Source organism: Plectrocnemia conspersa, unplaced genomic scaffold (genome assembly GCF_051122295.1).
Source record: "Plectrocnemia conspersa isolate PC_06_02 unplaced genomic scaffold, ASM5112229v1 ptg000002l, whole genome shotgun sequence".
Lineage (NCBI taxonomy): Eukaryota > Metazoa > Arthropoda > Insecta > Trichoptera > Polycentropodidae > Plectrocnemia > Plectrocnemia conspersa.
The window spans coordinates 24487725-24511763 of record NW_028277166.1 but is presented as its reverse complement, the minus strand read 5'-3'; the positions used below and the strand labels follow the sequence as shown (position 1 = coordinate 24511763).

Sequence of the window (24039 nt, the reverse complement as noted above, 5' to 3'; positions counted from 1 at the left end):
TGAATAGCATCGGAAGCATCGATTAAAATGTCCAATACGATGTGATTAGAACGAGTTATGGCTTAGTTGGAAAAAATATGAGCTTATTGAAAATGCAACCTCTGATTTATATTGTATTACTCACAAGCTGGTTCTTTGTGGGAAATATCTCAATATATAATGTGTTATTGAACCAGTTGTGTCAGAGATGAACTTAACTGTTGCTTGACTTTTTTATTAGAAATGGAAGCCAACTATTTTGACTTGCTCTACTATACAGCAGTTCAATGTCTTTACTCTAAAATAGGCCGCGATTTACTCTCGTATATAAGAAACCACTTGTTGCTCTGAAGGAAATGCTCCCATATAAATATTGGCATTCGGACGCGTATCGATAAATTGATACTTTTATTATATCGCAATGCTTTCATAAATGTATTTATATTGCGGAAAAAATGTCACGCTGTTGTAATTAATTAGTAAATATTTTTATGTAATACAATTTTCCCACATACTTTAATACCTCGTGACCCACTACTTTAGAAACCGCTTGTAGAGATATTGTACAATAAAAGTTAAATGTACCATTTTATTATATAACCAATTATTAGCAATAAACAAATTATGTCTATTTAAATCCGTGTTTGTGAATAAATTCAAGAACAATACAAATGTTTTGACTTATACAATTGTATTTATACCATATCTGTTTCTTCGTATCCTGTGTACATTCGTATTATACCTAGTCGCGTGTTGTATATTATATTGTACTTCTTTGTGCATTCCTTTGAGGTAGCTCTCTCAGACGATTATGGTTGAATCACTTCTGAACAATTTTATTATTGCATTGTCCTACAAAAGTAAGCACGTTTATAATTTTATTAAAAATATACGTATCAATTAAATTTCGAATCGACATCAAAGCGCTCTTGTCCGATATGTACCTATAACGATCAAAGTTTGCAACAATTTAGTGGGTTTATTAATAGGCCCAAAAGCGTTTTAAAAGTTAAACAACGCCGTTCCAGTTATAATTGGAAATGACTAGGCCAAAAGCTTTGTTTCGTGTAAAATTAGAGCATCCATCCAACAGCGACGTTCCCCTTGCTTTCTCTGAAGATCAGTGGAAGTCGAAAGGGTGGGCGGGACCGCCGCCCACTCTTTGAAAGAAGACTAGGCTCCCGTTAATCACCGGCCTCGGCGTCAGGTTATCTCCGGCTTTTGCTGCCACCGGTGAAAGGAGAGTCTGTGTTTGTGTGCATTCTATCGAACAAACGATACGTCTAGACCTCTAGACTCTTTGATAAGCTGCAGCTGTAAACAATCCTCACCATATTAGCTACAAGACCTTTCACCTTCCGATTATCTCTTTTCTTTCGGCATCATAAGAATCGCGAACGATCGAGCAACTGCAGTTTGCCTTGAGAAAACGCGATGTATCTGCCGCTTTATAGTTTTATATACACCAACCAATCTAGTAAATTATTTAGTTTTAATTAACACTGTTCCGCCCATCATAAATCAAACGATGATGATTGATTAATTTAACTAATAATCAATTATAATTAATTACTAATCAAAATGCCGATAGATCTTAGATAAATTAATAATTATATTAAATGGAGACAAACGCGGCCGGGTTAAGTTGTACGAACGCGGCCGGGCTAACTCATACACGAAGCACTGTTAGTTATCGGCCAAAAAAAACTTTCATCGCGTTCTGGAAATATTAATGATAACATAACATCAATTGCGCTTAACTCATTAAACACGGATTTATTAATTTTGTTGTTGATCGCGCGTTTCGGGCGAATCGCCCAAAGGGCAAAGCGAAAACCATTAAACGATTCGCGCGAATCGGAAATTCAATTACGCGCCTTTCCGAGATTCCTCAGGATTCGCGGAACCTTTCCGCTCATCGAGTTAATTAATTTTGCGAAAATGGGCGTGAAAAATCCGACGACGTAGATAATTATTATTAAAGAATTGGGCCCACGGTCGGTGGATATGAATCGTCACAATGATCAGAGTAGACGAAAGGAAAGTTTGAAACTCATTATTTGATGATTTGGGACGATTGAATGATTTCAGATATTTATATTTTAATGCTTTGGTTATAAAAAAAAACATTTATTTTTATTAGATAAAAATAATATTTATTATATCCATTTTATTATTATTATAAAATCAGTAGTAATCAAAAGTAAAGTAAATCTATTGCAAAAATATTTCACCTCTTCGGGAGTTCCTCAAGGGTCCAACCTGGGCCCTCTGCTCTTTATGTTATTTATTAATGACATAAATACGGCAGTTACAAATTCAAGATTTCTATACGCATATGATTTAAAATTGTATAAACGCATTCGATCTGTTGCGGAGTGATTTAGACTCTATGGAGATGGAGTGTCGGAAAGTACCATACTGTCATTTTCTCGAGCTCGTTCGCCATCAGTTTATTCCTACGATCTCGGTGGGAACATTTTGATAAGAGAAACTTCCACTAAAGATCTCAAAGTTACTTTTGAGAGCGAGTGGAGGTTCTCTCTACACGTACATGACGTCTGTGATAAATCTTCCAAGATGCTTGGCTTTGCTATGAGGAACGCCTTTCACTTTGACGATCCATTAGTTATTTGCGTCTTCTATGAGACCTTAGTTCATAGCATTCTTGAATCGGGATCTATAATTTGCAATCCCCGAATAACCAAATATTCCCTTTTAGTTCGTATCATTTAATTTTAATATATTATGATTTTATATTTTATTTTATTATTTTTTGTGTATTATTTTAATTATTTATATATACTATATGATTTATTTTAAAACAAACTTCCGAGTTACTTTAGTTGAAAAATCCATTACTTGAAGTTAATTTATTTTAGTCTTAATTTTACATATAAATATTTAATAATTCTTATCAATATTTAGTACCATTTTCAATTTTTAAGCAAATTATATATTAACAAAATTCTTTCTTCCTTGGTGGAACATAAATTCTTATATATTCTCTACATAAATCATTGTTAGTAGGCAGTTTAATTTGTTCAATTTTTTTTAATTTGCTAAGGACACAAATTCTGTTTATGTTACAAAATTAATAGTATAACTCAACAAGTATCTTTTATCAAAATTAATTTCTTTTCGAAAAATTGTTTTTTACAAATATGTTTTTAACTGCAATTTTGAATAAAGGCTGTGGATGAAATGCGCTAAATTCACAGCTTTATTCAGAGCAGGTAGTGATAAAAGGGACAGAGATTTCTGATTAACACCCTAAAAACATTGTTTAACAATATAAGTTTTATGACTGAAAGTAAACATTTTCCAGTCAACAAAAAATAATAATGCATGGAACAATGACTTAAGAATTAAAATTAGTTCGCCAGCTAAATAAAATTCAATATTTTAATATAAGTGGTATATAAATATTTTTTTTGCAAAATTCGATGGAAAATATCATGTGATGTAAAGTCACTATATATTAAGTATTTTAGGCAGAATATAAATTATTTATTATAAAATAATTTGAGATAAATTAATAATGAAATATTTATATACTTGTGTTTTAATAAATATTCTTCGCGTAATTTACATGAATAAGTATTGATTTAAGTTATTGTAAATTAAATCAGTAGAAAAGTTTTCCATATACTGTAATAATATAACTACATGCTATATATTACTGTATTATTAAGTAGTTCTTCTCGAAAATTTCATTCGAGATAAATGCTAAATTATGATTATTTATTTCTCGATTTTTTTTATACATATATAATAAGTAGGATTTTTGCCAATTTCTCGTTTGTCTCGGTTATTTGGTAAAAATTAAAATGTTTTCAATATACAAGCAGTACAAAAGGAATTTGCACTTAACATGAAAGTATTTTACCTGTCTCCGCAAATGTACCAAAAAGGATTATTGAAGAAATATTCTGAGCATTCGTTGCAGTGCTCACATCTTGAAATAAATTTATAAATAGTTCCTCATTTATCACACATTTTAGATGTAGATGAAGAGTATCAAAATGTTCTTTAATGCGATTTTTTCTCTATTCTCTGCTTTTCACACAATACTTGAACTCTTTGATGAACTGAGATCATATTTTATTACACAGAAACACTATCTAGTGATAATAAAACGGTTCTTTGAAAATTATTGTGGTAAAATGTATTTGTGGTTTGTGCCAGGGCAACTTTTCAAATTGTTTTACACGTCTGTTTTAAATTTGGAAAGTACAAAAACGAGTGTTTGTGAAATTAGGAAATAAAAAAAATCTTGAGGAAAGACGTGATATAAATTTTGACCTCAAGAAGCAAAAAAACTTTTTTTAGCTTTCTAGAAAATATTAGTATATAGTATTAATATTTCTAAAACCCTACAAGAATTTACAAAATTTTATGACAGATGTTTTTCTTATATTGAGCTATGGGAAAATAGTTTTGGTTGAACAGAATTTGGTTGAACAGAATACTTAGATAAAGAACAATGAATGAACTTGGTCTGAAATTTAATCCTAATGTAATGTTATATCTTTTTACATATTATTAAATCATCAGTAAGTTCAGCTTCCATTAAAAAAAAATATGAAGTGTTTTTTTTATCCAATAATTTTACATTTTTCAACTATGATGTTGTAACCGGCTTTCTAAACGAAACATCCCTCCGTTATAAAATAGTTCTAGTCCTATTTAGCAAGCAAAAATATTATCAAAAAAGCGTGGGCGAATCTGGAGAATCACGGCTGGCTTGTCGGAAGTTTATGTCGACGTGCCCGATTGACCCCTATTTCCCAGTCGAAAATTGAGCGACCCACACACAGTCGCCCGCCTGGCCATTGTCACTTGGAGTCACGCACTCAGTTCGATCCGCTACGCCCTTGTACAGATGTGCCCATTACCAGCCGGCGACAACCGCTCTCCTCCGATAGCCGTGTGAACGCGCTCGGCCCTTCGCATTCCATCTCAATACCGATTAACCGACGTGGCACACTCGCCGATATCACTACGAAAATCTGTCACGAAAAAGCGTCCATGTGTGCGAGTTTTGAATCTTGTAGCTTTATGGTTCTGAATCAAAAGATTAATATTTAATGATTTTAACTATTGAGCAGAAAATCTGTTTTCATATATTGAAAGCAACAAAACTCTCGTACAGTGAGCTCTGGCGTCATGAAATATTTTTTAGCGTGGGATATACTATATAGGATGATCATATTTTTTAGGATTCAAAATGCGATGCTTCACAAAATGAACCACCCCCCCCCCCCATGTATAAAAACGTCCAAAATAATTACAATTTTTCCGTCGCAGAATTTTCACAATTTTTTATTGTACAAGGATAACGTATAAAATGAACAGTAAAACATATATACTCCGTTTCTTTTAACAGAGTCACTTCGAGGTCTATCTATTTCGCCATTATTCATAAGTGAAATTTGGGTGTATCCCTGCCAGTTTATTCTAATGTACATGATGCGGATATACGTTCGATATTCTAATCATTACTCCTATATTTTAAACAAATGTTACTATATTTTTAATATTGAAATAGTGAAAGTTAAAAGCTATCAAAATCAATAATTTATTAATCGTTATCATTTAGTACGTATGTATAGCGATAGCATTTTGATGACGTTCGTGCGCTGCGAGTGTCTTTACTCAGCGCAAACGGTCCAATGTAATAATGTCGTGAAATACGAGATAAGCCTCAAAGTGACTCTGTTAAATTAAACGAAGTAAACAAATGTTCTCAAAGAATATTCTCGATTTTTTTAATTACAAAAATTATGTGCAAGCAATAATTTTGTTTTCTTTAATTTTCATTTATTTTTTTGTAAAGTTTTATATTTTTTTTTAAAATGGAAAATGAAATAGGATAACAAAAAAATAATTTAATATTGTATTTTATATTTATATTAAAGTAATTTGGTGATATAGCACCGCAAGCGAATTTTTTTCTGAAGCATTTAAAATAAGTTAAGTTCCTATAAACTTTAAATATATTTTATTGCTACTGCTTTAAAGTTAATATATTGTATGTAAATGCATATGTATAGTATTTGTTCTTGGAAAACGAATTTATTTGATTTATTTGAAAACGAATTATAAAATTAAAAAATATATTTATGCCTATTAATTATTAATTTATAATAATTCTTTGGTAAGTTACGCAAATGTCTATTATATTTTACTATTGTATACTTAGAATATTTCTCTGATTAAATAATTTTTGGTAACAGTTTTTTATGACGATTTAACGATTTTTAATGTCAATATTTTGTTCTATTGTTAACATAGCATTCAATATTCAAACACCTTTACCTTATTTTAGCCTAAAATTATTATTTGTTAAGTAAATGCAGTGGTTAACTATAATTAGCTATTAATATTATTAATACACCAGGAATATTTTTCCGATCAGGTAATTTTAACACAATATCATAAAATATATCACATTTAGTGTCATGGTTTTGTCTTAAAATTTACATAACTCTCATTGTTTGAATTTCATTTGAGCACATACTGTTCAAAATAGAAAAAATCTTTCTCCAGAGAGACACATATAATATATTCAAAAATGTCATTTTGGAACGTAAGATATTTTTCAGACATTTCAAAAAATATTTTGACCCATCTTTCGGATTCATGAACATTTTCTTTATCCCATGTATCCAATTGTCTTTCAACTATATAGATTTTATTTGAAATTTATCAAATACACGATTTTCATATATGGAGCAATATGTGAAATGCGATATCTGTCTGTACAGTCCGCCCAAGATGTTAACGCTCATCGACACAGTATTGGTGAGAAATATAATAGTATGAACATGTGAAATTACACGTTCAATTAATTTTTCATTTTTTAATTTAATTGGTTGAGGAAAATGTAAAATATCACTTTCTTACATATTTTGTTTATTTATTATTATTATTATTTAACACAAAAACACTCTCCAGGCTAAATATTTGTTTAATATAATATTTTTTTTAAAAATACCAATAGAATATTTCAGGAATTGATTTATTGATTACAAAATTACATAACATGACATTAATAAATATATAACAATTATATTTTTTAATTCAATTTCTAACGTATGCTCACCCTATCTTTAAAACAGCCCTGATTTAGTATTAGTAACGTTTTCCTATTGGTGTAAAAACATTTTGAGTATTTCTGAGTTAAATAAAATGACAATTGATTTAACTCAGAAATACAGTCGAATTATTTACTATAAAATGTTACTTATTCTCTAGCACCACTAAATGCTAAATATATTCTGAGTCTAACTTTAGATTAGATATTCTTAATATTAGCGATGCTTTGTATTATATTTTCTTAAATGTTTGCAGACATTTAAAGTCTCGTTGACACGTGTACTCTAACCGAGTGTCAGCACAGTTTATTACTGTGCTTAGATCAGCGCGCTTGATAAAATATTTTTCTTTATCTCGTATCTCCATTCTTCTTGTAGTCGTTTTATGTAGTGTCAGATCTGACTCATTTTGTCAAATTATTATTTATATAAGTGTTTATGGAACGGATTTATGTATATTAGAGAAAAATTATAAGCAATTGATTTTTTTATTATATAATAAAAAAGACTCGTAATCAAGCGTAAGGTAATAAATACATTAATCAAATAGACTTATTAATCAGTATTAGTAATTTAGTATGCTAGTAAAATAAATAATATCACATGTGGCAAATCTAATATATTTTTTACAAAATAATATTTTTTCTTGAGATCTCTTATAATACGTATTAAAATATATACTTTGTCCTAAAAAAATAAGTCGAAAACAACGCATTGCGTTGGCGCTTACATGCCTACAATGCTAGATGGAGTACACCGCATTATACGAAACTCTGTTTTAGTATTCATATTGAAATATTTGTTTCTTCATTTTGTGGCTGTATTTTATTTTTTTCAACCTTACCCGCTGCTTGACTGAGCAAGTCACGATCGCGTCTCAAATCTGGTCGTTTTATTGGATTTTAGAGCTAATAGTCCTACGAGCGCGGCCCCGTAGACGTGTGCTATTATTGTATGGGCCCGGTGTAATTTTTTTCTCCGACTGAAGAACTCGACGCGAATATTATGTAAATTTTGATTATAGGTATATTATTCGTAGGGTTGCGTGAACACAAAAATAATAATTAAATAGTAGAATATTGTCAATCGCTATAACAAACATATCGCAGTCGTTAAAGTCGTTATATTATAATCTTACAATATGAATCTTAATATGTTATTACATTATTATTATTATAATACGCACAGTGAGTGAATTGCATACGTGCACGTAATTGAAGTCGTTAGTTAACGACGCGACTTTGTTCCGATTCTCGTGGGAGCGCGTCAAAATTATATAGTCCATCTTTGAGTTTACGGTTTGTTTTATTGCTCAATCCTACGGTTTACGCCTCTGTGTACCTGATGGTTTTCCACGTGTGACAACCCTTCAAAAACCTACATTGTTTTTACTTATTCATCAAAATATTTTCACTGTTATATTATATTTATTGCGTTTTATTCATTCATGTCGCTATTTATTATAATATATTTATAAATTTAATAATAAAATTTTTTTTAAAAATTTAAAATTTATATTTAATTTAATTTTGAGATCCTCTTGTTTTCCAGAATTGTGGAAATGTTCAAAAGTCACTCCGATTCATAAAAAGGGTCCCAAATCTCAGATTGACAATTACAGGCCAATAGCTTTGATCTCATCACCTGCAAAATTATTTGAAATTGTTTTGCATAAATACATTTTTAATCATTGCAGGTGTGTGCTTCTCGACCAACAACATGGTTTCCGTAAATCTCGATCCACTGTCACTAATCTAATGGTTTTGTCTAACTATGTTTCAAAATCATTGGACTCTGGTGTACAAGTGGACGTCGTATACACAGATTTTGAAAAAGCATTTGATAAAGTTAACCATGCTTTACTTGTAAAAAAGTTATCTAATTTCGGGTTTTCTGAAGATCTCATAAATCTATTCTCAAATTACTTGACCAATAGATATCAATTCGTCAAGTATAATAACTCTTTTTCAGAACGATATACGACCCCTACTAGAGTACCTCAAGGATCTAATTTGGGTCCATTGTTGTTTTTATTGTTCATTAATGACATAGAAACAGCAATAGAGCATTCAGATTTTTTATTATATGCAGATGACTTGAAAATTTACAAGAAAATGCATTCGATTTTTGATTCCCTCGACCTACAGGAGGATCTCAACTCTATATGGAAATGGGCTTACTATAACCAATTGCCTTTCAGTGTAAAGAAATGTCACACAATTTCATTTTCAAGGTCATTAACGCCGGCAAAATATTCATACCATCTAGGCGGATATTTTCTGGAAAGGTTTTCTTCAACTAAGGATTTAGGATTGACTTTCGAAGAACGTTCGAAATTTAGCCAGCACATTGCAGAGACTCATAGCAAATCCTTAAAAATGCTCGGTTTTATCTTGAGAAATGCGCGTTACTTCAGGAATACTTTAGTATTGCGCACTCTTTATGATACTCTAGTCCGCAGCATACTAGAAACTAGCTCCATCATTTGGATCCCAGGCGTAATGAATCAATGTAATGAATTGAAGCTGGAAAAAGTACAACGTAAATTTCTTCGATATTTATACTTGAAGGAATACGGGTATTATCCGTTCTTGTTTCCCAGTGCTTTTATTTTGGGAGCCCTGGGATACGTTTCTTTGTCGACTCGCAGAAGTGTTTATGGAAATTGCTCAAGGGCATCGTAGACAATCCTTCAGTGCTCAAGCAGCTTCAAATGTGGGCTCCTGAAAGTGGTTATAGTTCTCGGTCGCGTCTACTATTCTTGCCTGTAAAGTCTAGAACTGGAGCACTTGCCAACTCTTCTCTGGCCAAGGCTATTCATCTGCTCAATTCTGTCCATAGAAATATTGACATTTTCTCTTGCACATATGGAGTTTTGGTTCAGTTCGTATGGGACAATGCGCACCTGTTGAGGTGATTTGTGTCTGTTGTTTTGTTTATATTTGTATGTATTATGATGTATTTGTACTTTTAACTATCGTGACGCATTGGGTTTGCCTGTCAGGTCACGATGGTTATAATTTTAATAAATAAATAAATAATAAATACTTAGTAATTACTCGCAGATATAAAATGTAATACACTGAAACTTCGTATATCCATCATATTTTTTTTGCATCTGTTTACAAATTATTGGCTAAAAATAAGATGATTGCAAAAGAAAAGAAATGAGATTTTTCTTAACCTCCTCAAACCTGAATTTTTATATTTCGTAGAAGTTTTTTTTATATATTGAATTTTTTTTTTTATTTTGAAATAATGTGGTGTACAGTTCGTCCAAGATATGAACGCTCATCGTCATAATATTTGTGAGAGAATATAATAGGGTGACCATGTGAAATTGCAAGTGCAATAATTTTTACTTTTTAATTTTATATGTCGGGGAAAGTGTAAAATATCACTTTCTTAATTTTTTTGTTTATTTATATACATATTTAACTCGAAAACATAAAGGAGCAGTTTTGGTATCACTCTCCAGGTTGAATATCTGTTCTATATATATTTTTTAAAATACCAATAGAATATTACAGGGATTGTTTTATTGATTACAAAATACCACATCATGACAATAATTTATATTAAAAATATAACACATTATAATTTTTAATTCAATTTCCAACGTATGGTCACCCTACCCTTAAAACAGCCCTGATTTAGTATTTGTAACGTTCTCCTATCGGTGTAAACAAATTCGCGGAAAACTATGTATGTATTCATGCATGCGTACACGCACCCTTATTTCCAACACAACGATGATGGATGGGCTATACATTGTGATGTTTAAAATATCCCGGTGAAAATAAATCGAAAATGGTTTCAAAAACAGGCAATAAAATTATTGTACATTGCAATGTGCACTGGGTCTAAGAAGTTAATACATAATTTTATTTTACTATTATATTATTAAGAAATAAATTACAATATTCTTTTTTTTTCTGTTAATATGTATATATTTAGTTTAAATTTGTCGATGTAAATATTAGCTATAAAGCTAAATAATTTATTTTATTTTATTAACTAAATTATGATTTTACATATATTTATATTACTTTCATATATTTATATTTTCCGCGTTTAAATTTATTCATCTTTAACCTATTCTTTACTGTGATGTACACTTGGTGTACATGACATCTTATTATATGAATATCTCTATAAAAATGTCAAATAAAATGTTCATATTTTATGTATTACTCCGCAATACACCAACATACTAAATTAATTAGATAAGTAACAAAAAGAAATATTCTGCCATTTTCTGTACTTATAAAACACTAATTATTATGGCTTTGACTATTATTTTAATGCATATTTCGTAAAAGTATTAGTGTATTTTCAATTTTCAATCCCTAATTTTCAACATTTTTTTACATGTACACTAAATGTACATCACCGGAACGCGCGGAAATTTTTTGCACCTTAAGGGGAAAATTAACCATTTTTTAATGATTTAATAATACTCAAATTTTATATAATGCCTTTACTATATATACTATTTATAGCATCCGTAGCACTCACATAAATCTCGTAAATAAATGTATCTTGCAAAACCCTTTTACTCATTTCTTATAATATAAATAATAATGGTCGTAATTTTCACGATCATTTAAATACCTTTCAAATATTTTATCATATTCTGGTGCACTTACAAGGCGTTTTCCGAAACACGGTTTTCCCTAAAACACAGTTGTTTAAAATTTTCATTTTTTTTTGCGTTTCAGTTTCAAAAGAAAATTTGAAAAAAAACAGTCTCGAATCTATCCTGAAAATATTTCTTAAAACAAGTCACTTCAGTAAAATCATATCGGAATACATTTTCACCAGTAGATATATATTTTTAACAGTAAAAATATAAATTATCTGGTAGGTGCTAGTAAAATAATATGATTTCAACTTTTCTATATGTAGTAATTAACAATATATATTTACATACATACTTATCGCGTCAGAAAACTTCAATCTTTCATTTAAATATTAACGTTTATTGTGAAAGTGGTCGCTTTTTGAAGGCAATGCTCCGCTCCTTTTATTTCTTGTATGTATAAAATGGCTGAAGGAACATATACCTGAAATACATACATTTCAAACAACTGTAGTTTAGTTCAGCTTCATTATTTGAGATCGGTCTTAACTTTTTTTTGTAAATACAATATATTCTTGCTATATTTTGGGCCCCTCAAGGAGAAAGGGCATCGGGAATTTATCTCCCCTTCCACTCTCTCTCGGCAGGCCTGCTAGAGACTCTAATCCTAATATTAGAATAACGAATATATTCATTATTATTTATACGAATGCTTGTTTAATTATACGTTTATATTTGTAGTGGATTATATTGAATTTTTAATTTCTAAAAACCGACTGATTTTAAAATCATAGTTGCACATTATTTATTTAACAACGCAGGTAGTCAATTTTTATTCGTTTTAGCGCTATCTACAGTTCAATTGTCTTTATCTTATCTAAGTTAATATTGTGCAGTTGTGAACTTCCTCAGAGACTCAATTTTATCAATCTTTTAAATCAATGTTCAATATAAAGTAATTTATTATGGTAAAATTTTTATAGCACACCTAAAATTCTGTACTGATTTGAAGTTTGAAACACCTGATTCGCAAATAATTTTTGTATTAAAATAAATAGTCGTGATACTTTTTATTATTATTTTTTATAGCATTTAAATATGTGTGTATGAACCGGTATTTATTATTAACTTTAATAACTTTACAAAAATATTTTAATATTGTATCTTTTACTATTCGAATAGTTAAGAATAAAGAATATATGGAAAGTCACAGCTTTCTCATAAAAATAATTCAATTAATCGATAAACTTGTAAGCTTAGAAGAGTTACTGAGAGTTTTAATCGAAACCTTAATTTACCCAGGATCGACACGACCATTTAGAACATAAAACTATTCACAAAGTCTCTTAATTGCGCGCAAACAACTTCTTCGTTAAAATCGTACATAAATCCAATCAGTCAGATTCGACTAGTTCACCTATATTTCATATATGAACATGTCAATTATCTGCTCGTTTATCGCATGTATTATATTATACGTGCATAATTGTATCGTTAATATATGTATGTATTGGTTATGATAATGCGTTACACGCCTCACACGTGAGTTAATTAATGTTTCATCGTGTCCATATTATATTATTAATGCTGGTTTGCGAGCCTCGTTACTTTATGTGATAAACTGCGCGAAAAACGAAAGTTTAATAGGTTTTTGTACTTATTATATAATTTATTATGAGACATTCTTATACAATAAAAACAAGTTGCTCAGATTATAGTCAAAGGAGAGTTAACAATATTAATAAATACACTCATTAACCTATGACAAATTTAATTGTAATTAATTTTGCATTGAAACGTTTATCGATAATTGAATCAGTGTTCTATTCATCATATTATCACATATTTCCCCATTGATTGAAATGCCTGCTTCATTTTATCACAAAGGAAAAAGATTACGGATTCTTATCCGGGTTTAGCCTATAATCTGTTTAGATATTGAGACCCACGCGGGATTTTTTCCCTTTCACGTTCACATAAATCTAACCCAGTAAATCCGATATTTTTTATGATACGAAAACGGTTTTAAAACCAATACGTGTGACATATAAAAAAATTAATAACCCACGTCTACGCCGTATCGGTCCGACCGGCACCAGTTATCCTTGTGATTATTATACGCGCGTATATTTACGCGCCCAGGGTCGTCCGCGTGCGCGATCTCCATTTTGTCGGCAATTTTTGCGGCGCAATCGTACGAAACGCAAACTGTATACTATGATGATGATAATTATTGCGCTAAGCCGAAAAGGACTCGCTTTGCGCGGTCTCGGTGTGCGCGGTCGCGGGTTCGACGCACGGGCGAGGTCGTTGATACTCTGCGCTGGCTGACGTAACAATATCGCGTCTGCTAATGTAACAATCGGCGAAAATCCGATTGGACGGCTTTTTTTGGCAAGTTTTTTTATTGTTTGTGGAATAAAAAAAAACTGAGGTCTTAGTTTTTTGCCGTGCGATTCGCGGATGCGGTAATTAAATGTTGGGCTTCTGTGCGGTTTGTATGCTAGTCCGAGAAAATCCTCGAGGTGTACATATCTAGCTGGAGGCTCTAGGGGGCTTATTTACTGCCCTGGTCCTGAGTTTCATCTTTATTCAGGCTCTTATTCCACAAGAACAGCATCCGAGCTAATCGTCGATGTGTATCAGAGACTTCCAAGCATTCCAAAATGATTGAAAATAACGTCATATATTTATGAGACATGCTTATCTATAACCAACCAAAATTACAAATAAACTATTTCGAGTGTATATGTTTTAAAAGTAGCCGAAACTATTCCGTGTGACTCATGACTTTCACAGACGCAAATCGCAAAGTATAAGAGTAGGGCATTCGAACCGGGTAGAACCGAAACCGGGTAACTTCGACGGGTATACGTTTAATTTAATGTAAATATTTTTTTCCGATTTAAAAATACATTTTAAAAATTTAGAATCCACTGGCAAAAGAAGTCCAGTTTTGGAAAATCTGTATAATTATTTTTATGTATTTTTCGTGGCCAACAATTTTTGTTCAAAAATTAGAAGTTCAATAAAATATAACACATTAGATTCGTTAATGTTTTTAAAACACTACGGAAAATACCCGTATAACCGGGTATTTGGATGCCATATATATAAGTATGTCCCCATTAGGGTATGATCATTATCTGACACTTACAGATTATCAGAATGCTCCTTATCCAGTTTTCAGCAAGCTCGTAATTTTATATGAAATAATAAATATGTTTTCAACGATAACTATAAGTAGCTAGATCATTTATGTGATCTAATATTAGTGCTTTACTCAATAAGTATTTATAATGATTTTCTCGTATTTATAATAAAATGTTTGCAACCGCCACAATTTTGAAGACAAATAGTGGTTTTAATCAGCAAAGTTCATAGCTGTATTTAGAGCAGGTAGTACGAAAAGGGACATATTTATCTGGAAATATTGTTTTATGATTAATTAATTTCGTTTCTACTTTAGCGGTCAACAAAAAAATAATAATGCAAGGATCATTGTCATATTAAAATGATTGTATTACAATGTAATAAATAAATAAATTTTAAAAAACCGTGTCATTTAAATTATTAGTAAATCTGGAAATTAATAAATTTACTGAGAGTTTTAATTTTAATCCTCTTCGAAAGTTTATGATTTGTAAAATTTCAAGCTAGTTTTAAAATAACAAATAATAGCATAGTTTAGTTTACAGTTACGCACTATGAAAATATATTGTTGAAACACTAGGTTTACGGGTAAAAAACCGTTAATTATACGAGTGTCATTAAAAATAGGTATATAGTAACCATATTTTCCGAAAAAAATATTTTTGCATTGTTCAAATATAAAAATTAAAAAAAAACAGAAAAAATACTGACTGATACTATAATTTGACTGACTATCAAAACATTGCTTATTTTTTTTAACGTTTTCAGTTATCATTGCTTATAAAGCAGACCATTTAAATTATCTTTTAGTCAGAATAAAAATCAAATCTCGGTTAGAGTTTTGACTGAAAACAGTGATGAGGGTTAGAATAAAAATATAAGACGATCAGAATTAAAATAATGAATAGTCATAAATATATTATTCAAGTTTAAAATAAATATCAAATGGTTAGAATTAAAATAGCGTACGATCAGAATAAAAATATAGGACGATCATGTGAATTAAAAAAAATTGTAACATTTATAAATATAAATGGGCAATAAATTATTTATTATAGAAATATCTCGCTCGCACTAAAACTGTTGGACATTTTAGGTGCAAGATCATATAATGTAAATACATACTGTTTTTTATATTTAAATACTGACCAATGAACTGTAATAAATACTGCCATGCAAAAAATTGATTTTGACCATCTGTCAAAATAATTCTTACCATTTAATATAAATTCTGACCATCTAATATACATTCTGGCCGCTATTAGGAAATTTTAATATAAATTCTTACTTATATAATATAAATTTTAACCAGCCATTAAAATTAAAATTATATAATATTTTCTATCACGATTGAAAAGTATGAATATTTAGGAAATCTTTTTTTTAATATTTTCAGAAAAATATTTGTACTAAAACATATTTTTTTTTTTTGAAACTCAAAGTTTTAATTAATATCTGAACTAAAATTAAATTAAATTACTTGTATGTTATTTTCATTGAAAATAATTATTAGAATTCTTATTTTATTTTGTCTTTCAATGCACAGTTAAAATCAAGTTAGTGTGTATAATATGCATACAATAGAAACAAAGTTAAATGCTTGAATGACTTTAATTTGCGCTCTACTAAATTTTATTCATAAAACCCTTAATGTTCTTGCGCTCTACACCAAATCCTGCTTTTTTGTATGAGGCTGTTTTTTTACATACATTTAATGTTTTACTTTAAACCAACTGTATTTTACTACTAACGGTTTTGTATAAAGAAAACGTCGTGATGTGATATTTTTCTAAAATAAAATTTCAATGTTAAATTGACCGTGAAATTTTAACATTTGGCTTTATGTAAATTTAAAAAATGTTTCGGCGAAATATCTAAATTCGCTGTCAATTTGTCGTGATTTAGAGATATAGCTGTGTATATAATTGAATAATGTTTCTTGACAGTTTATAACAACCTATAAATTGATCTATTTATATATGTTTAATAATTCAAAAGGTGTCACATACTGAACGAAGCTTAAAAATAGCAGCTAGACTTAATCCGGCTTATTTTAGAATTTACAAAAACTGAAGTATTTTACCCTATTTTAGGTTTTACATATTTCGCCCTGACATACCACAACTTTGTCGCTCGTTTTTTATATTTTTTTTCTGCAAGGTAGTTGTTTATTGGTGTAATTTAAGTACATAGAACTATACTGCTAAAATTTCATATATAAAATTGCGCTTTTTTGAACATAAAATATAAATAAAATTTTCTTGTACTAAGCAGCAATTCTAAGTAAAATTTAAATTTATGAATAGACTATCAAAAAACACTACCTAATACACAAAAAATGGGTTTGACGAAAAAATCTTTTCACTGCCTATCGTATTAAATCTAGCACATTCCACAGCGAAATTATTTTAATATTTTCGTTAATGTAAAATACCGGTAATTTTACTGATGAGTCTGAAAATGTTAGCAGCTTATGTATGTTTGTAAATAAGCTGATTATTTGCGTTAGGCATTCAAATTTTATATACAAGACATTCCTAATTTAATGCAACGTTTTTTTGTAATTCATGAAAATTTTCAGTGAAACTAGCTAACCACTTTTATTTTCGAACTACTCATATTTGCTATTTTTTTATTTTTTATTTTTTAAATTTATTTTACGTTCTTAGTTAGAGTACGCTCGGGATAAGGATGCCGGTTTGTTATTGTGTGCGTGTACATGTATATGAGAGGGAGAAGCGATGTAGCGTGTACTTCGTTGTCTCGCTTTCTCTTTAAAGGACAGTCGCTGATTCGTCAACGCTGGTATTCGTCATTAAAGTGCATCGTGGCACAGAAGTTCGATCTTCTCTAGTGATTTATTTTAAATAATTTTGTGTTGATATTGGTTTAACCCAGATATGCCCACTGTCCCATGAGTAGGTCACTAAACTCGTGCCACTGTTTTTTATTTATAAATGAAATTTTAAAAGAACAAAATTTCTTGGGAATATCTAAGTTAATTGATATCAAGGCTTCAAATATACACTGTAAGTTATTCGTTCTCTTACCCGTGGATTAAAATATTTTAATTATTTTTCCATTAATCCGTACGTTGTTGGTTTTTTTACACTATTCTCTGTAAGGCTTAAAAAAGTTATTATTCTTATCGTTGCGCCAATGATAATTTTTTAATTTATTCAATGGATTCTAATGATTTAATAGAGTCGTCAAGCCATTAAACAATCTGCGAATAATTTCTTTCCCCATTTTATAACTTTTTGCTTTTGAAGAATAGCTAAAAACTTCATTATTTTTTTGACTAGTGAAAGATTTTGAATTTTGCAAATATTTAATTAATGACATCAATGTCTGGTTTCTTAGATTATATAATATATTTTTAATTGTCCGTTGAAATTTCCAACTTAGCTCAGATGTATGTATGTTAAATAAACATATATTTTCCTTTAAAATAAAAAATAAAATATTCTGAGCGAAAATGTTTTGAGCCACACAGTTCACGCACACAATAACAAACAGGATTCCTTATCCCGAGCGTACTCTACTAGAAAATCTTAATTCTTTAACGTTTTTATTTCCCTCAAAAAAAAACGTTAAATTTAGAATTTCCATATCGTTACATATACATATTTTTTAATAAAAAATAATTTAAAATTCCTCCACCCGATTCTTCATATCATATATTTAAAACTTTATTTATATATTTGTATATTCACAAATGCTTAGACGACAATTTATGAAATACTTATATGCCAAAATATCAAATCATCGTATTGCGACTTATACACAAACGTCACTACATACAACGCATCAAAACACGGTAATGAAGATAATCGCTCTAAAGCGACAAACAGGGGGTTGTTATAAATCACGCCCCTCAGTTTCGCGCCTCTGTGTTTATCGCGATCCCTGGATATGATATCCATTCACCGTGTACACATTTTTGCGGTCGACATTCGCGGAAACGTAATTTGATACATTTTTTATCGAGTTAAATTATTACGAATATTCTTTAATTAGGTATACTGGCTGCACATATGTAGTTTGTAGTGGATGGAAATTCGCCAAAACTTTCGTTCAACTGACACTTTGACAGCGTAAATCCTTTTCGAGCCAGATCGCAATAAAGCTCTCAAACTGTACATGAACACTGCCGTCGGTCGGGTTTGTACAGCGTTCCTCAATATGGTTTGTTGTATTCGCTTTCGAGACACAGACTGCAATCCGATACCTATACTTAAATAAATGATAGTTCTTAGAGTAGAATCATCATAAAATATTATAAATTATTACGTAATGCAGTTAAATTGCCCGCATTTTATTATCGTCGTTAGTCGCTCTTCAGAATTCTTTTGATGTTTTTTTTCCGTGAAAGCACATACGTGCTATGGCTTACAAAAGTACCAATTGAGAATCGAGTCAATCGTAGAGTAATTGCGGAATATACGTGTATGTACATTATGAATTAGTTTGATTGTATCTTTTTGTATGATAAATAAAAGGGCGATTTAATTATTTATGCATATCTATTTACTATGAGCTCTCATGAAAATCTATGATTAATGATCACTTGTATGTGTATTTCAAAACACTAAGAAATATGTATGATAGAGTTTAAATGTGTTATGTCAATCAAGCCTAATTAAGATTAACTTGTAGAAATATTAAAATACCAAGCTTAATGGACAAAAAAAAATATGATAAAAATACGGTAGTTAGTGTCAAATAGATTGCGATTGACATATTAGTTTTCAAACAAAACTTTGCGCTATATTATTATTATAAATAAAACGTGATATATTATTATAATGCACAGGTATGTGTGTAATGTCAAAAGTTGGCACGGGCAACGCTCGTGAATCACAATTCGCGCCGGTCCTGTCATCCCCAGACACTCCTGACAAAACAGACTCAAATGTGTCGTTTCGCACATGTTATTGTTTCTATAAATCAACATTTTTTATATGTATTTTTCTCCTTTGTTCCAGGTACGTAACTCAAATTCGAGAACCACATTCAACGCGGCTTTGAAGTATTTTCCACATTTTTTATTCGACACGGAGGGGTTAATTCGAAACGCGCGCGTGGGTTAACTTACTCTCGGAGCGCGGGTTAACTCAAACGAATCAGTGTAAGTAGGCTTCCGCGACTTTGGCGTATTAAAACGATATTAATTTATAGCGACGCGCAAATAACGACGGACACGCCTAGATTACCTGCAAAATTATAAATGTCTGCGTGTTTGTTGTATAGAACTCGGCTCGTAATCGATCCGCGGTGAAACCTAGAACGCAATAGCGCGGCCGGGTTAATTCGAATGCAACTAATTTTATATTATGTAACGGCGCCGTATTGCGCATTTGCGTCGCGCTATTAACGGCCGTTATAAACGGCCGGGTTAATTCGGAGCCATCTTAATTTACGGACTTATGTTGATTTTGATTTACATATATACAGTCCGTCCAAGATATGAACGCTCATCGTCACAGTATTGGTGAGAAAATATAATAGGGGGACCATGTGAAATTATTTTTTTCTTTTTTAATTTAATTTGTTGAGGAAAGTGTAAAATATCACTTTATTACTTATTTTGTTTATTTATATACATATTTAACTCAAAAACATAAGCGCAGTTTTCGTATTACTCTCCAAGTTGAATATCTGTTCAATATAATATTTTTTAAAATACCAATAGAATATTACATGAATTGTTTTATTGATTACAAAATACCACATGACAATAATTTATAATAAAAATTTAACACATTATAAATTTTAATTTAATTTCTAACGTATGGTCACCCTACCCTTAAAACAGCCCTGATTTAGTATTGGTAACATTCTCCTATCGGTGTAAACAAATTCGCGGAAAACTGTGTATGTATGCATGCATGCGTACGCGCACCCTCATTTCCAACACAACGATGATAAGCGCTAACATCTTGGATGGACTATATGTCATTTAAAATAACATTGTTGTGATACTTTTAAGGGCTTCTGGTATCTAAAAGAATGTTATTTTTATTACATTTATTGCCAAATTTAGGAATAAACAGGAAAACTCCTGCATACAATAAAATTTTGTGCTGCTTTATTACCATTTTCTAGTTCAAAATAAGAAATATAAAAGTTTAAATAATATTTACAATAACAAATTCAATAAAAATAATACGCATGACTATATTAATTAAAAAAATCTATATTCAGCTAATTTTTTTTATGATCTGAACAACAAAATCGTAATATTGCAGTAAAAAAAAGTTCGTCCTTGTTTCCCGCTTTTAACCGAAAAGCGTCTCTGGCAAACAGTGTTAAAATTAGTTGCTTATCTACTCCCTCATGATATTCATAGTAGTGTTATAAATTTGCACTAGATGAAAATCGGTATTTATGTCAGACGACTAACCGTATGGTTTAAAGTTTTTTGTCGGAATTCTGACAAATAAATGAGATTCCCCTATTTATATAATTATGCTTATTAGAAGTTAGAAAAGAGATAACCGCGTCGTCTTACAGTCTAAAAATAGCTGTTAGGGCGTTGATCTTACAAACAAATAATATAACAGTAGTATTTATATTATTTATTAAAACAAATTATATTCAATGATTAAGATTTAACAATATTTCAGTATTCTAAGGCGTAATTCCTTAATTTATAAAATATAATAAATGTTTTAATTAGACATTAAAAATTATTAAAAAAATTTACTCATAATATTTATCTTATAACTGATCGTGTTTTCTTTGCTGCTCAATGTTGCCATATTGTGATTTTCCAGTCCAGATCAAAAGCAATAAAATCGTGTCTTCGCGGGGAAAACGCTCGATTATCAAGCGTTTATGTAAAGATGTTTATAACAATATTACTAGTGACTATCGAATAAAGCACATCATAACCAAATTTTGCCCAATAGGAGAACGCTAAAAACAATTATCCCTTCTCAGAAGTCAAAAATCCACGTCAAAAGCAATAAAATCGTGCCGTCGCCATCGCCGTGGGAACGCTCGTTACCGAGCGTTTTCACTGCGACGCACAGTATACGATTTGACTAATCTAGGTGGACAAAAGTCTAAAATTATAATGTTCAGATATTGCTTTTTTTTAATATTACTATACCCTTGAATGTTCCCTACAACCGGTAACGTACTCCAAAACAGTTTTTGAGTCGCAATCCCTTCAATAAAAATGGGCAAAGTTACCGTTTTGGATCTAGGTAGCCGCGATTAGCCGCTTAGTGCAGCTGTGAACATTGACGTTTGTGCTTGGTTTACTGTGTTTTGTGTGATTTAAGTACTTTTTAGTGATGGATTCTTCAACTAGAGGTAATTATCAATCTATCATTGCATTTTAATCCACCAAAATATTCGTGAATACTTAGGAATACTGTCTTAAAATATACCATTTTCAAAACAACAAAAAAAACAAAAAAATTAACTTTGGATGGTCTTAAAGTATGTAGTCAAGTTGAGTCAAGGCATGACAAAGTTCTAAACGTATTCTCGCATCATTATAGTTTTTTAAGAACATAATTATTTTTTGCGATTATGTGCGATTCTAAAGATTTTTAATTTGTTTCATTATAAGTGCCCAAATTTCACGAAAGTCATTATTTGACTTTTGGCGTTCTATCCCTTCCAAAGGCAGATTAAACAAAGTTATTATGTTTGTAAAGTCAAGATTTGTTGATTTGCTCATTACACAAGATCAGGAGAAGCCCTTATGGACCTTTCTGAAAAAAGAATGTGAGAAGATTCGTGTGAAATGGCTTCGTACGATTAGACTTATTTTTAAGTGTCTATGAAAAATGGTTAAATTAAGAATTAGTGTTTTATATGTTCCACGAATAGTCACCGAAACCAAGTTTCAGTATTGGTAGACCGAAAAAGCGTTTTGAAGATAGTTGTACAAAAACGAAAAAGCGCAAAGTTCAATTGGAAAAATATAACGATGCACAGCTATTTTTTGCTGCACAATTAAGTGTGCGAGCCAGTGGAAAATGAGACGCTGCTTATTTAATGGAGGAAGTATCTACAGTTTTACCAAAACGAGCTACTGGTTATAAAAAAGCTTGGAGATGAATTAGCGTGAAAAAATAACAACGGTCTTACACCCCGGAAGAAGCGTTGGCTTTATTTATTGCAAACAATTTCACTGTGCAAATGTATGCTGAAGAAGAAGAAGGATGAAATAAAGGGTAAATTCAAAGAAATCAGTCTCATAGTAGACAAAGTTAAACCAGATTTTGGTACGAGCAACGATGGGAACACCGCAAGGGCGTTTTACACAATTTTAAAGCAACGGCTCGTATCACCAGTATCAAAGAAAATTTAATTTATTTACTATTCTTACAGTCATAGCGTCTGGCTATAAAATGGACCCGGACAAATTTAAGCAATATTGTTTGGAAACACGAGACTTATATATCATCCTATACCCGTGGTATAACATGCCAGCTACATTGCATAAGATCCTGATACACGGAGCAGAAATAATAGAACAAATGTCTGAAGAGGCTTCAAAGGGCAAAAACAAAGAAATTAGGAAGGTCAAATTAGGTCACACATTAAAAACTTCTCGTGTTCGCACAAAATATGATTTATTTAAATATTTATTAATGTCGTCTGATCCTTACATTTATTTGTTACGGAAACTGCCTAAGAAAAGCAGCATAAAAATTTTTTCTCACATAAAAACTTTGTTAAAATCCAAATAAATTTAGTAGGATTAACAAAATTGTGTTTTATTTGCTGCCACATCTCTAAATTGTAATTTGAGACCATTTAAAATCCTATACGTCTGATTCTGAGTTTTGTCCAGCTAGATTGGTCAAATCGTACACTGTGCGACGGCGCCGACACGATTTTATTGCTTTTGACGTGAATTTTTGCCTTCTGAGAAGTGATAATTGTTTTTTGCGCTCTCCTATTGACCAAAATTCGGTTTGAATATACTTTAATCAGCCCGTTTATATTAAAAGTCCATAAGGATAGCTATCATATTTTTAAAATGTAGTCTAATATTGAAATGCAGAGAAATTATGGAGCAATATGTGAGATGCGATATCTGTCTGTACTTATTCTTCCGCTTATTGTCCCTTGAGAAATGAGTTGGCAACATTTTAAAGCAGTTAAAACTATAAATAGTTTTAAAACTTTCATTAGGTTAGGTTTTGGTTTGAACAGCAAATGGTCGTTTCGCAACTGTCAAATTGAGCTTCATAGACA

At 30.7% G+C, this 24039-nt stretch overlaps 1 protein-coding gene and 1 long non-coding RNA gene across 15 annotated transcripts in view; both read left to right on the top strand.

Annotated features, from left to right (window-relative positions):
* Hers (Histone gene-specific Epigenetic Repressor in late S phase) overlaps positions 1 to 24039 on the top strand; it is a 386163-nt gene that overhangs the window by 312887 nt on the left and 49237 nt on the right. The gene's annotated exons all lie outside the window — the stretch shown is intronic.
* Positions 15424 to 19510, top strand: LOC148238141 (uncharacterized). The gene is made up of 2 exons (XR_015812718.1): positions 15424 to 17475; positions 18350 to 19510. It is a non-coding gene; the product is annotated as an uncharacterized LOC148238141 (long non-coding RNA).